At 47.3% G+C, this 13,479-nt stretch overlaps 1 protein-coding gene across 1 annotated transcript in view; it reads left to right on the forward strand.

Annotated features, from left to right (window-relative positions):
• FBXW4 (F-box and WD repeat domain containing 4) overlaps positions 1 to 13,479 on the forward strand; it is a 609,765-nt gene that overhangs the window by 72,680 nt on the left and 523,606 nt on the right. The window lies entirely within an intron of this gene.

Raw genomic sequence — 13,479 nt, forward strand, 5'->3', positions numbered from 1 at the left:
TGCCTGGATGCCATTGGCAAAAAGTTTTCGACCATGGCTTCAACAACAGTCCGAGCAGCAAACTCTTTGGCCATCCTCGGTCGTTATGATTGACAAATGTGGTCGGACATGGCGGCTTTGGTTAAGCTTATCCCGGAAGATTCTAGAGCGGAAGCTCTAAAGATCCTGCAAGAGGGTGAGAGGGCATCCTCCGAAATCATCGACTGCTCCGTCGACATTGCCTCCACGGGTTTTCGTCAATTGGCTGGAGCGGCTGTTTTAAGACAACAGGGTTGGCTTTGTTCCACCTCGTTCTGTCAGGAGGTTCAGGCCAAGATTCTGGACATGCCATATGACGGAGAATCTTTGTTCGGCCAGCATGTGGAGGACGCTTTGCAAGCCATCAAGAAGGACACGGAGACAGCTCGCTCCCTCGGCACTCTTCAGTTCCGGAAGCAGCCCTTTCGGGGTGCGCGCGGCCGCGGCACCTCCTCTTCCTTTCGTGGGTCTTCTTCCCAGTACCGCTCCTACAACCAAGGACAACAACGTTATTCCTCACAGCCACAACAGTCTTACAGGCAGCAGTCTGGCAAATCTTATAGAGGAAAATCCAATTACAGGGGAAACTCTTCCAAAAAACAGTGACTGTGTACATCAAGGGTCCCCTCTTTCCAGTTTTTCCCTTTCTCCAGTTGGAGGACGAATCAGTTCTTTTCGACTCGGTCCTCAATCACTTCGGACCGCTGGGTTTTGGACATTATTTCAAGGAGCCATGCCCTAGAGTTTGTAACGGTTCCCCCACACACCTCTCCATCCGGACCTCCTCCCGCTCACCTCAAAGAACTTTTCAACCAAATCCAGATAATGCTCAAAAAAGGGGCCATCGAAGTGGTTCCGAAATCACAAAAGGGGTTGGGGTTCTATTCCCGTTTTTTCCTCATACTAAAGAAATCTGGGGAGTGGCACCCCATCCTCGATCTAAGGTCGCTCAACAAATTTCTCGAGGACCAATCATTCCGCATGCTCACGCTAAAGGACATCCTTCAATTCTTCTCTCAGGGCGATTTCATGACGATAATCGACCTTCAGGATGCTTACTTCCATGTGCCCATAATTCCACACCACAGGAAGTACTTACGTTTTCGTGTAGGTCACAGGGATTTCCAATTCAGGCTCCTGCGCTTCGGCCTCTGCTCAGCTCCGCAGGTCTTCACAAAAATCCTGGCCCCGGTGGTGGCCCATTTGAGACTAACGGGCATACAAATATTCCCGTATTTGGACGATTGTCTCATCAAATCTCAATCCTCCCACCAAGCGGCCCTCGATACTCAGCGCTGTCTCAATCTGTTTCAGTCTCTGGGCTTGTCGATCAACTTGCAAAAGTCTCAGCTCACGCCAGCTCTGTTCAAGACCTTTCTCGGCGCTACCATCGATACGAGCAGGGCTATGGCCTTTGCCTCTGCAGAGCGGCAAACAGGTATTCGACAGCTTACAAGCTCCATCGCAGCAAAGCAGTCAGTTTCAGTCCGCACATTAAAGTCCATTCTGGGGATGGCGTCCTCATGCATCGCTTTGATCCCACATTGCAGACTGAGGAGTCATACCATTCAGGAGGAATTGGACAAACAGTGGCGTCAGGTCTCCGGTTCCTTCAACGACCAGCTCGTGGTGACAGCCCGCATGGCTCAGGCGCTGCATTGGTGGACTCGTCCTTCCAACATCGCAGCGGGAACATCTTTTCTAACGACAGCCCCAGAGCTCGTTCTTACCACGGACGCATCCATGGAAGGATGGGGCGGACATCTTCAAGATTTATCCGTCAAGGGCAAGTGGACAATGGTTCAGCATTCCTGGCACATCAACAGATTGGAGCTGATGGCCATTTTCTTGGCGTTGAAATCCTTCTGCCTCCAGCTCCAGGGGGAGTCAGTCCTCATTCAGACGGACAACACCACCTGCATGCACTACCTGAACAAGCAGGGCGGGACAAGATCTCCGCTGCTTTCCCGACTGGCTCAGAGGATTTGGATTTGCGCCATAGTCCATCGGATTACGCTCCTGGCAGTTCACCTGCCCGGCATTTCCAATACTCTGGCGGATGCACTCAGTCGGTCAACGTCATCGACCCACGAGTGGGAATTGCACCAGCCGACTCTAGACTTTGTCTTCGGCCTTTGGGGTCACCTGACTATCGACCTTTTTGCAACCCCACAGAACACCAAATGCCAGTCCTACGCAAGCTGGTTTCCCCACAAAGGGTCGTGCGGAAATGCCCTTTCGATAAATTGGTACAGGAAATTTGCGTACGCTTTTCCGCCGATCCCTCTGATTCCTCGAGTGTTGCGGAAGATGCGGCAACAACCGTGCCAGATGCTCCTCATAGCTCCACGGTGGCCTCGGCAGGCATGGTTCTCGGAGTTGCTCCTCCTCTCCCAATGCGAACCCATCCTTCTTCACCCGAGGCCGGACCTTCTAACAATGAACGACGGGCGGATATGCCATCCGAATCCCAGTTCACTCAGCTTGTCGGCTTGGAACCTGAGCACCTTGAATTTGCTCATTTGAACATTCCACCAGCCTGCAGGGAGGTGTTAGCTAGGGCGAGGGCGCCCTCCACAGTGAAAACTTATAAGCTAAAGTGGAAGCGATTTTGTCTTTGGTGTGCGTCGGTCCACATACATCCAGTGCACCCCTCCCCGGAACACATTCTGCCGTTCTTCCTGCAGTTAGCACAGTCTGGACTGTCACACTCTACCTTAAAGGTCTTTCTAGCGGCAATATCTCGCTTTCGGCAGGACGGCTCGTCATCTCTCTATTCATCTAGAGTAATACAGCAATTTTTCACGGGTCTCTTCCGAATGTTCCCGCCCATTCGGCGTCCTCCACCCACGTGGCGTCTTAACATCGTATTGGCTCAGCTCATGAAGGCGCCCTTTGAGCCAATCCATTCGGCGGATTTCAAATTCTTAACTTGGAAAGTGGCCCTCCTCCTTGCACTGACTTCCTCCCGCAGAGTCAGTGACATTCACGCTTTTACAATACAACCTCCGTTTCTTCAATTCAGATCGGACTGTGTAATTCTCCGCACTAATCCGGCTTTCATGCCTAAAGTACCATCCGATTTCCATCTCAATGAACCAGTAATCTTGAAAACCTTTTTCCCGCATCCGCAGTTTCCAGCGGAGCAGAGTCTACACTCTTTGGACTTAAAGAGATGTCTTAAATTTTACATCAGCAGAACACAATCCTTTCGCAAGTCGGATCAGCTGTTTGTGGCCTACGGACGCACTTGTAAAGGGCAGTCGGTTACCAAGCCCACGATTGCCCGTTGGGTTTCTTCAGCAATCTCCTTTTGCCATCAAAGGGCTGGCAAGCCTCTTTCTTCTGGAGTAAGGGCTCATTCAACGAGAGCAATATCATCTTCCACTGCCCTGTTCGCTGGTGTACCCATCCATCAGATTTGCCGGGCAGCTACGTGGTCCAGCAGGCACACGTTCACGAAGCACTACTGCCTGGAGTCGATTAATGAAGCGGACACGGCTGTGGGACAAGCAGTTCTACGGAATCTGTTTAAATAAGGTGAGCCTCTGCTACTTCCCTCCTCCTTGGGTATTCTCAATTGCGTATTAAATACATTGTCATGGTATTTCATGCAATATTAATACGGCCTTGTCAGCCGGTTGCTGCTTACTGCTCACTATTCTATTCAAGCATGTGAATCTATGAAAGACACTCCAATACTGGAGACGAACAAATGTTACTTACCTGTAAACTGTGGTTCTCCAGTATTGGTGTCTTTCATAGATTCACATGCGACCCACCCTCCTCCCCTCAGAGGCTCTCTTCTCCTCATTAGACTCTTTTGTCACTCTTGTGCTACGAAAATCTGAGGGCCTGAGCCTCTGAGGAGAAGGTTCTAGAGGGTGCTTGCGCCTGATTGGCTAGAGTTTGGACTATAAAACGACAAGGATATGTCAGTAAAGTGATTCTTTTTTCTCAATGCTTTCCTATGTGTCAATACTATCCTATGGTATTTCCACTTGATATGTTATTTTGAATTATATATATAAAGTTTATTTGGATATGTATATTCTATTATGTGGTTATGTATGTATATACATGACACTTATTGCTTTTTATATACCGTGGGACTCCCACTTCGACGACGGGGAATATTCAAGTATGTGAATCTATGAAAGACACCAATACTGGAGAACCACACTTTACAGGTAAGTAACATTTATTCGTCTTCTTGATGAAAGACATTTTATAAAACTAATGAACTCATGAAAGCGGGTGTCTGTTTGTATGTAATGGGTCCAGTATTGTCAGACTACTTCTCTATGCCAGTCAGGGCCATTAAATTAGGCAAACACGTTTTCCAGTCATTTTTCATGTTCAGCACCTACCTGTAGATCTTTTTTTTCTTTCATTTATTCTACTTGTTATCGAAAGCCAATAGGAGGATTGTGAGCGTTTGAGCAGGCAGTCCAATTTGTTTAAAGTGTTTTACTTTGCACTGTCATTATCATTGGAAGATAGCGATTGCCTCACTAGAGAATGCGTTTTGTAGGTCAGTAATAAATGCATTTCTTGTGATATTTCTTGTGATAATAATTTATAAATATTTGGAAAACAAGAAATCATTATTAGTCCTAAAAGATTTGTTCATGTTTTGGTTTTCGTAGAAGAGAGAACTTTTGCAGGTAAGGTGTTCTGATTAGCTCCTAATCGGTGTCTTAGTTTTAGGCATGCCATAACAAAGATAGATGCTTTTAATTGATGTAGAACAGTAACACACTGAAGGCCTCATTTTGATTATTCCGGTATGTTGGGAAGAAATGCTGCTCCCAAGTGAATACCAATACCAGGATGCAGTATTTACTGGGTGCGGCAATACCTCTTTATTCTGAGTTCTGCACCGTAGAATGGAAATGGCGAAGGAATACATCACTTGACAAGTTGCAAAACTTTGAATATTGTTTTTTTTTCTCCATACAAATTACTCCGGTATTCTGTCAACCCCAGTTCCAATGCAGATATGTACTGGTACTTCTCCTCACCGATCCAAGCAGCAATGGGGCATCGGCAGTATTAGATTAACAAAAATCTTAGCAGTCCAACTTTGGAAAACTTGAGCCCCTTACTCGACCTACTTGAGAATTATTAATCACTGTTGTAAAATGCACAGGAGTGCATTTTTGTTTTTTCTGGTGGGATATCAATGGCCCATTCTGAGTTCTGTACCTTGAAGACCAGGATTAGATGGTAATATTGCACATTTTCCACGTTCCAAGCTGCAGTAATTGGCAACTTTTTTTTCTGCATGGAACTTCTGTAGGATATACTTCGTGAAAACAGTGCATTAGGAAAAGTTAGATATGTTTTAATTACTTATAATCTCAAGTAGGGTGAAACTTCGTGTTTCTGTCCGAATTGGGATTACTGGCCCAATGAGAAGGATGTCCTGAACAGTCCCATATTACAATTTATCTTCTCTTAACAAAAATAATCTATTTTGGGTCTAGGTTCAGGAACAAGATGAGTGGCTGAGTAGCATTTGATGGCCGACTTTTGGTTCCTCCTTGGGAAGGACATAAAAAGCCTCCTCTACTTCACTAGTTGACCATTTTAACTGCTGTCTAAACATGGAAGACCAACTAATGTACCTGTTATCAAGCAGAACGTGCCCGGTTGATGTAAATATAAAATGGTCTGTACCACAGATGGAGATCTGTGTTGATATTCTGAAATCGGTGCACATTGGTTTGCTCTTTTATTTCACATTTTTGGGAGGAGACGTACTGATCTCTTATCCCTCAGTTAGAAATCCTATTCCCTCTTCGCCATCTCTTCTAGTGCTCATTTGTCTCTGGTTCAACTCCTGCGAGGAGCTTTCCTTATCACCCTATCAAATCTTACACCTCACCCATGACTTCCCTTCATGAGCCAAATCAGATCTGAACCCACTTATTAGTTCAGCTGAGCATGTTCTTTTTTTTTTTTTATTACAAAGCATCAGTCTCACAGGTGCTCTTAATGTCTCTGGTCCCATTTCGTTCGAACTTCATATTCACAAGTCTACTCAAAACCTCTAACTTCCAGGTTCTGTGACCTCAGAGGAGTGAGACCCGATATTGTGTGTGTCTTGAGGTATGAATGAGTGTGCAAGGAGCAAGTTCAGAGAGCGAACATTCTGTCCAAAAACACTACCTGCTGTTTCCTAAAGTAGCCATCCATTGAAGAGACCAAACAATAACCCTACTCTTTTAACTAGTCTTTCTTCACTCGCAATCACCAGCAACTAATATTCCAGAATGTTCCTTTGTTTAATAATGTTTGCTTAGGTTTTGAGACATACTTTGACATCATTCACTGGATCGGTCCATGAAATACCTGCCTGGTGTGGCGTTTGGTCCCTGGTCGCACCTGTTGTCCATCCAAAGCTGCAAGAAGTCTCATTTCCTATTAGCACTTACTGTCTTGCTCTTCTCTCCCTTCACCTGATATCACCTTGGACTTCCTATGACTTGACATTACTATCATTACCTTACAACCAGCACTGTGGCCTAGCATTGTATCTTATTTTGCTGTTCATTTCCGTATTTGGTTTTAGTTGTGTTAGTGGATGTTTTCCTCCTGTCACTTCAATATGGTTTTTTTGGTCAAGCCTGGTCAGCGCATGCACTGCTCTGCGAGGCATGCTGTATTGAGGTAGGGACTTGAAGCTCCACCCACATTTTTCATTGGTGTGTGTCATTGTCCACTGTAAACTGTGGCTGTTCATAGGTCAAAAAGCTTAGTAGCCCCTCCTTAGTACCGCCTTGTCTCGTTTTGTAACCTCCCATGGCGACACCCCCAGTTACATGGGTTGTTGCTCGGTAGGCTTTAAATACAGCCTCCAAGCACTATTTTTTCTAATTCCTTTGTCCTGCCTGCTGTTGCAGGCAGCACACTGCAGGCAGGGCACACTCTCTCCTAAAGCTATGTTTTTATTTTTATAGCACGCATTTGCAATGAAATAGGTCTCGCATTTGCATTAGTTTTAGCTATTGGCATTGTAAATGACAATACCTTTTATTTATCTGTTTTAAAAACACTTAAATAAAAGGCATTGTCATTTACAATGAAATAGCTCAAACTCTCATGAATGCGAGACCTATTTCATTCCAAATGCTTGTTTTAAACTGCTGCAATAGAACTAGTTTAGCTGATAATTGGCTTATTTTTGTCCAATATCACCTTATTCTCTTAAATGAGAAAAATTGTTATTCCAAAGTTTCATGCAGCAAAACCTAGTATTTTTAATAGGTAAAATAACATTTTATTTGGTAATAGCTTTAGAAGACCGAATCGATGTTCCTAAATAATGTCTGAAAGTTTAATATGCAGAGAATCCCACTCATGCAAAAAGGCACGAGTGAGTGTTTTTTAAATCCAGATTTCTGTTCTCCTGGTAGATTTTGAAACTACTGTAGCTGCTGTTCCAATATCCTATACGACAGCAACTGTACACCTCAGCCCCAGAGGGCTATTGTATTTCTTATGTAGGTGCCAAGAAAGAAAGGAAATGCACAATTTCGAGAGTGTATTAACTTTTTTTTAATGGAATTATTTCAAAGTTGATTTGAGACTATCGCCTGGAAATCTTTTTTTCTTTATGTTGCATGAAAGGCTTGTTATAAAGAGAATCTTTTGTCACGGGATAGCAGGTTTCTCACTTGACCTGTAAAGAGAATACATTTACCACATGGCAATTTTCCAGTGCTTGTGGTGCCTCAGAGTGGTGGCCAAAATACCTGAGAAAGGAAGCAATTGTCTCAAACCCAGCATGAAACATCATGTATTGCTTTTGTTATGACTTTTTGTAATTTAAAAATTACACCATATCATGAAACTTCAGATGAAGACCTGTGCTTGGAACGTTTTCACGTGAGGCAAAACTCCTCTGAACACCACTATGGATTTCTTTCGCTCTTGATTCCTTTATGCCAACGTTTATTCCACATTGCGTGATATTGCTTTTTGAATGAAGGACGTATTTCTTACAAAGATAATGTTTCTCTATTGTAAGTCAGAAACATGTGCAGTAGATGTAGTTAAGTGATTTTGTGCCATCCATACTACCGCACAAAGAGCTTTGAATGTAAAATAGCATAAGAAAATCACAAATGAAGATTTTTAAAGTGAGATGATTGATAAATAAACTCATTGCAAAAACATGCTATCAGCTGTGAATGTGAACCATTTTCGCTCATTAAATATTTGGTGGGCCCTCCAATAAGAGAAAATAATCTTAATTTGAGACGGCCCAAGATGGATCAATGGGGGAAGAGCGTTCTGATCATAGGGCACAAATGGAAGCACTTGATCGAATCAAATAACTGGCTCGGAGGTAATGGAACAAGAGTCTTGATGCTAGCTTTACAACATCCACACAGAACTATGTGCAACAGCTGCTCACTTTTATATAATGTGAAGCAATTTAGAACGATCACAGCATCTGTACCAGTGGCCTGGGGCTCATTCCCATTTGTCTATCGTGGAGCACGTTGGGTGAAGCAGCCATGTTCAGTCAGCAGCTCTTTGACATTTAGGGTAAATATATGATACAAAAGTTTAGGGACTTAAAAGAAGGGATTCATGGATCTGATTAAAAACAAGGTTTCAGGTTAGCATAGTGGAGCACAGAACATTTCATAATGAAGGAGCAATGAGGATAAGGGAGCAAGAATGAAACAGAGGCTGGGTAAGGGTTGAGGGAGATGTAGGGCTTATGAGGCTGATTTGAAAGCATGGGCCGGTGAGTGAAGAGCACTTGTACTATGGCTAGAGCTTGAAAGGACTTAGACCAAGCATGAAACAAAGCAAAATGAAAAGGCGAGCCAGCCACAATTGGTAGTTTCTGGGAGTGTGTGAGAGACATAGAACCGTAAAAATTTTCAGAAGTATTCTGAGCAATTTGCAGGCCGAATATTGCATGTTGTGCATAGCATTCTGTTTCCTGAACCCCAGTATGAGCCAGAATATGTCTCACCTTTTTGTAGCTCCATTTAACTCAACTTAGGGCTCGGATCCTTTGCCCTGTTGCCAGAACTTACATAGATATTATGGAAAGTGACAACCTTTGAAATATGTGGAAGCAGGTAGTCTGCACTGTATTTTTACATCCGTTCCTTGCACAACTCCTTACTTCAGAATCTGCTTCCATATTGAGTCCTTCATTCATTTTTAGGCTTTTGCCACATGCCACTTGTAGGTCGTGCCCATCAGACAGTGCAAGCTGTCTGGTTGCAAAAGACCCGCTGTGGGCTTACCAAAAACTTCCACAGCCTTAGATCCTGCTGATTGCTTACAGTTGATTGGCTTTATTGTCACTAGCATTTATTTGCTTGCTGCTTTTTTTTATTTTTTTTTAAACCTATTTTATTTGTCAATTGCATAAACATCGCAGGGCTCTGTACACCAGAGACAACTGCCGAATCAAACCATACAGTGGCACAGTAGCAACTGACTTTTGTAAGTGGCAACAAGATAAATAATGAGAATAAACAAAATATTATGACCAAACCCCCTCAACTCCCCCCCTCTCTCGCCCTCTCCCCTTAAGTCACACCAAGTCCGCACAGTCCTAACCACAGCCTTTATATACAGCAAAAGAGTTGTAGCACGATAACACACGCCCCCCCGATTTCCCCCCCCACCCTGCACCACCACATCTCTGTGTACATTAGAAATCATCCCCATTAATGAGATTCTACAGCCACTGGCGGCTCCAGCCACAGCCCCCGGTAATCCGCCCACCTTTTCCATATTCTATAATGTTTACGCGGACATCACCTGGCCACAAAGACAGGCTGTTCCAGTCCCATGCAAAAGTCTAAGCCGTTCTTCCAAGCGGCCACCGATGGGGCCCGCGGCGCTTTCCACGCCCTGGCAATATCTCGCTTTGCCAATGTGAAGCCTAGTTGCATGAGAAGTCTTTTGTAGATGATACTCCCTATGCCTTCCATAACATGGAGCAGAGCTAGCCGCGGCGTCCGCGGGAGCTCCCACCCCAGGACCTCTGATAGGCAGGAGAACACCCCCCTCCAAAAGCGATCCAGGGAGAGGCACTGCCAGATAGTATGCATGAATGTACCTTCCTCCCGACCACATCTAAGACACCCCGAGGAGGCAACCAATCCCGCTCGGTACAGTCGAGCCCGGGTAAAATAGACCCTGTGCAGGTTTTTAAATGCAAGTCCTCCACAATAAGTGGATAGAAAGCATGATTGCAAAGCCACAAGCACGTTACCCCCCCCCCCCCCCCCCCCACACAGAAACTGTCCAAGCACAGAGTTCACCAGTCGGAACCATCTAGATGGGATCGGGTATGGGTGATTCTGTAACTGGTAGAGTAGCCGAGGAAGCGCCACCATCTTGAAAATTGCTGATCTGCCGTACAGTGTCATGGGCATACGCGCCCAGGACTTAAGGTCTGCACGGACTCGCTCCCATACCGGGGCCAAGTTCCGCTCCCAGGAGATGGCTGGCACGTCTCTGAGGAACACCCCTAAGTATTTCAGACCCCAACTGCTAGCTGGATCGTATTCGCCCAGTCGCCCACCCTCGGTCGATCTCCTAGAACCCACAGTGTAGATTTGCGAGGATTCATATATAATCCTGAAGTCTCTCCAAAGATCTGCATGATCCGCAGGAGGCGCGGCCCCGTCCTGTCCAACTCTGTGAGAAAGAACAGGACATCGTCCGCATAGAGCGCAATCCTGTCGGAAAGACCCGGAGCGCACTCGAATCCCCGAACCTGCGCATCAATGCGCACCCATGCCGCCAACGGCTCCATGGCCAGGGCGAATAAGTATGGAGATAGGGGACATCCTTGCCGAGTACCCCTCTGGATCGAGAATGTGGAGGAGACCGCACCAGCCACCCGTACCGTTGCGGTCAGGTCTGTATAGAGTAGCATGAGGTAGGAAAGGAAACGTGGGCCAAGGTTAAGTCTGCGCAGTAATGCAAATAGATCTACCCAACTGAGGGAATCAAATGCCCTGTCCATGTCAGCTAATAGGAGTGCCGCTGATTCCCCTGTCTGCCGTGCAGCCGCCACTGCGATATTTGCCCGCCATATATTATGCCTGGTCGCCCTCTGGGGCATGAACCCCGCCTGATCGGGATGTATAAGTGTCGAGATGTGAGGCAAGAGGCGATTGGAGGATTTTAGCCTCCACGTTCAGAAGAGAGGTGGGGCGATATGAGGCCTGCTGTTCCGGTGGCCGGCTGGGCTTAAAAAACACCACTACCTCAGCATACCGCCAATCCGGGGGAAGCCGGCCCTGTTCCCGAACCTCCTCGACCACCGCCCGATAATGGGGGGCCAACTGCGTATTGTAGCACCTGAAGAACTCAATCGGGAACCCATTGGGTCCAGGAGCCTTCCCGGAATTGAGCTCACCCAAGGCCGTTCCCAGCTCCTCGTCAGTCAGGGGCAGCTCCAATTGGTCACGCACCTCATCCGACACCACTTGGGGTGGTTGATCAGCTAGGAATTTATCGACGGTGTACTCTGGCAAACACTCCCGGGGGGCATATAGATCTGCGTAGTATGCGGCGAAGCTCTCTGCTATAGCAGCGGGGTCAGTAATCGGTACTCCCGCCTCATCCCGAATACCCGGAAGGGCCTGGGAATGGAAGGTGCCCTGACAGAGCTGATGAAGCATCTTGCCGGACTTGTCCCCCCATTGATATACCCTGCTACGTGTCACCAACCAAAACTTCACGGGCCTCATCCATCATGAGGGCGTCACAGGACTGTTGGGCCAGAAGTAGTTGTCTCACATGCCGTCCATCTCCCTCCTCCCGAACCCGGTGCTCAAGTGCCTCTATTTCGGCCTCTGCCCGAATCAATTGCTCCAGACGCTTCCTACGAGCCGCCGCACACCAGGATATGTCCACGCCTCGCAGGGTAGGCTTCAGAGCCTCCCATAGAGTCGCAGTGCTTGGCACCGACCCCTCGTTTAAGGTTAGGTATTGGTCAATGGCCTCTCTCATATGTGTATCATATTCTTCATTCTGTAGATGCCAGACGAGAGGCGCCATCGGAAGGGTTGTCGCCCCCTACCCATATAAAGCTCAAGAGACACTGGGGAGTGATCCGAGAGGCCTTGGGGTAGGATCTCAGCCAACGCCACCCTACTAACCATCACTCGAGAAATAAAGATGTAATCAAACCTGGAGACGGACTTATGGACCGCCGAGAGGTACGTGTACTCCCGTCTGTCACCATGGACACGCCTCCACACATCCACCCAGTCCAGGCCTGTCACCAGGGAGTATAATTTCGTGGGATGACCACTCCCTGAGCCACCCCCAGCCCCACTCCTGTCCCAGGCTAACTCCATAACATCGTTCCAGTCCCCGCCCACCACTGAGAGCACATCAGACATATCCACCCATATGGCATGTAACCGCTCCACGAGAGTCCACTGTAGGGGGGGGGAGCATATACACAGCCTAGAACCAAGGGGTCCTCCCCAATCTTACCCCGGATGAACAGATACCGTCCCTGTGTGTCGGTCCATTGTTGCACGTGCACATATGGGACCCTGCAGTGAACCAGAATCGCCACTCCCCTGGAGCCCCTCGTGAACCCCAAATAAAAAACTTGCTGAAATCCATACCTCTGCAAGCAGAGCGCCTTCGTCCCCATAAGATCCCCATAAGATCCTGCAACATAAGGATGTCGGCCCTAGCCCTCTTCGCCTGATGTAGTATAGCCCCACATTTAATTTTGTCTAAGGCCCCATGTACATTCCAGCTTATTATGCGAAGGACACCTGGGGTCTCCTGATCTCTATGTAGAGCGCTAGCCATAGGGAAGGGAAGTGTTGTGCAGTACCGCGGGAAGACTGTGGCGACGCATGTGTACAGAATAGCGGACACTAAGCGGAAGTGCGACTCGGAACCTCAAACAACACCCCCCCAACAAACCCTCTACCCCATACCTCAAAAACACTGAAGTATCTGTCGCGGCAAGGCTAGTTCCCGATCCCCAATGGGGGAACAAGAACCGCCCCAACCAATGGATCCCCAACTTACAGCCCATAGTCCTCGGGCTTGACCCTGACCAGCCCGAGACTGGCAGAGTTCCAGCCCACATTCAGATTCCCTGACCAGTATGTGCCAGAGTACATGTTGAGCCAGACGGAACTCCACAGCACTATACCCACCTCGGATATCAGGGCTTCAACACCTGGCGCCCAGGAGTGGGGCACCCCCTAGAGGAGGCCCTGCAAGACCAGGAACGCCTCCGGGATCGCGACCGTCTAGTGTCCCTCCGCTGCTGTCTCAGGGAACCCCTCCGGGCCACCTCACTGGAGGAAGAGTCCAATTCCCTCCCGGGCGGTGTGTGCGCTCGTACTCGTACTGTTTTGTCTGTCCATCGGAAGACTTACTCCGGGGTGTCAAAGAAATGGGTGCGGGATTGGTATATCACCCGCAGAC

The sequence above is a fragment of the Triturus cristatus genome, chromosome 1_2 (assembly GCF_964204655.1).
Source record: "Triturus cristatus chromosome 1_2, aTriCri1.1, whole genome shotgun sequence".
NCBI classification, from domain to species: Eukaryota; Metazoa; Chordata; class Amphibia; order Caudata; family Salamandridae; genus Triturus; species Triturus cristatus.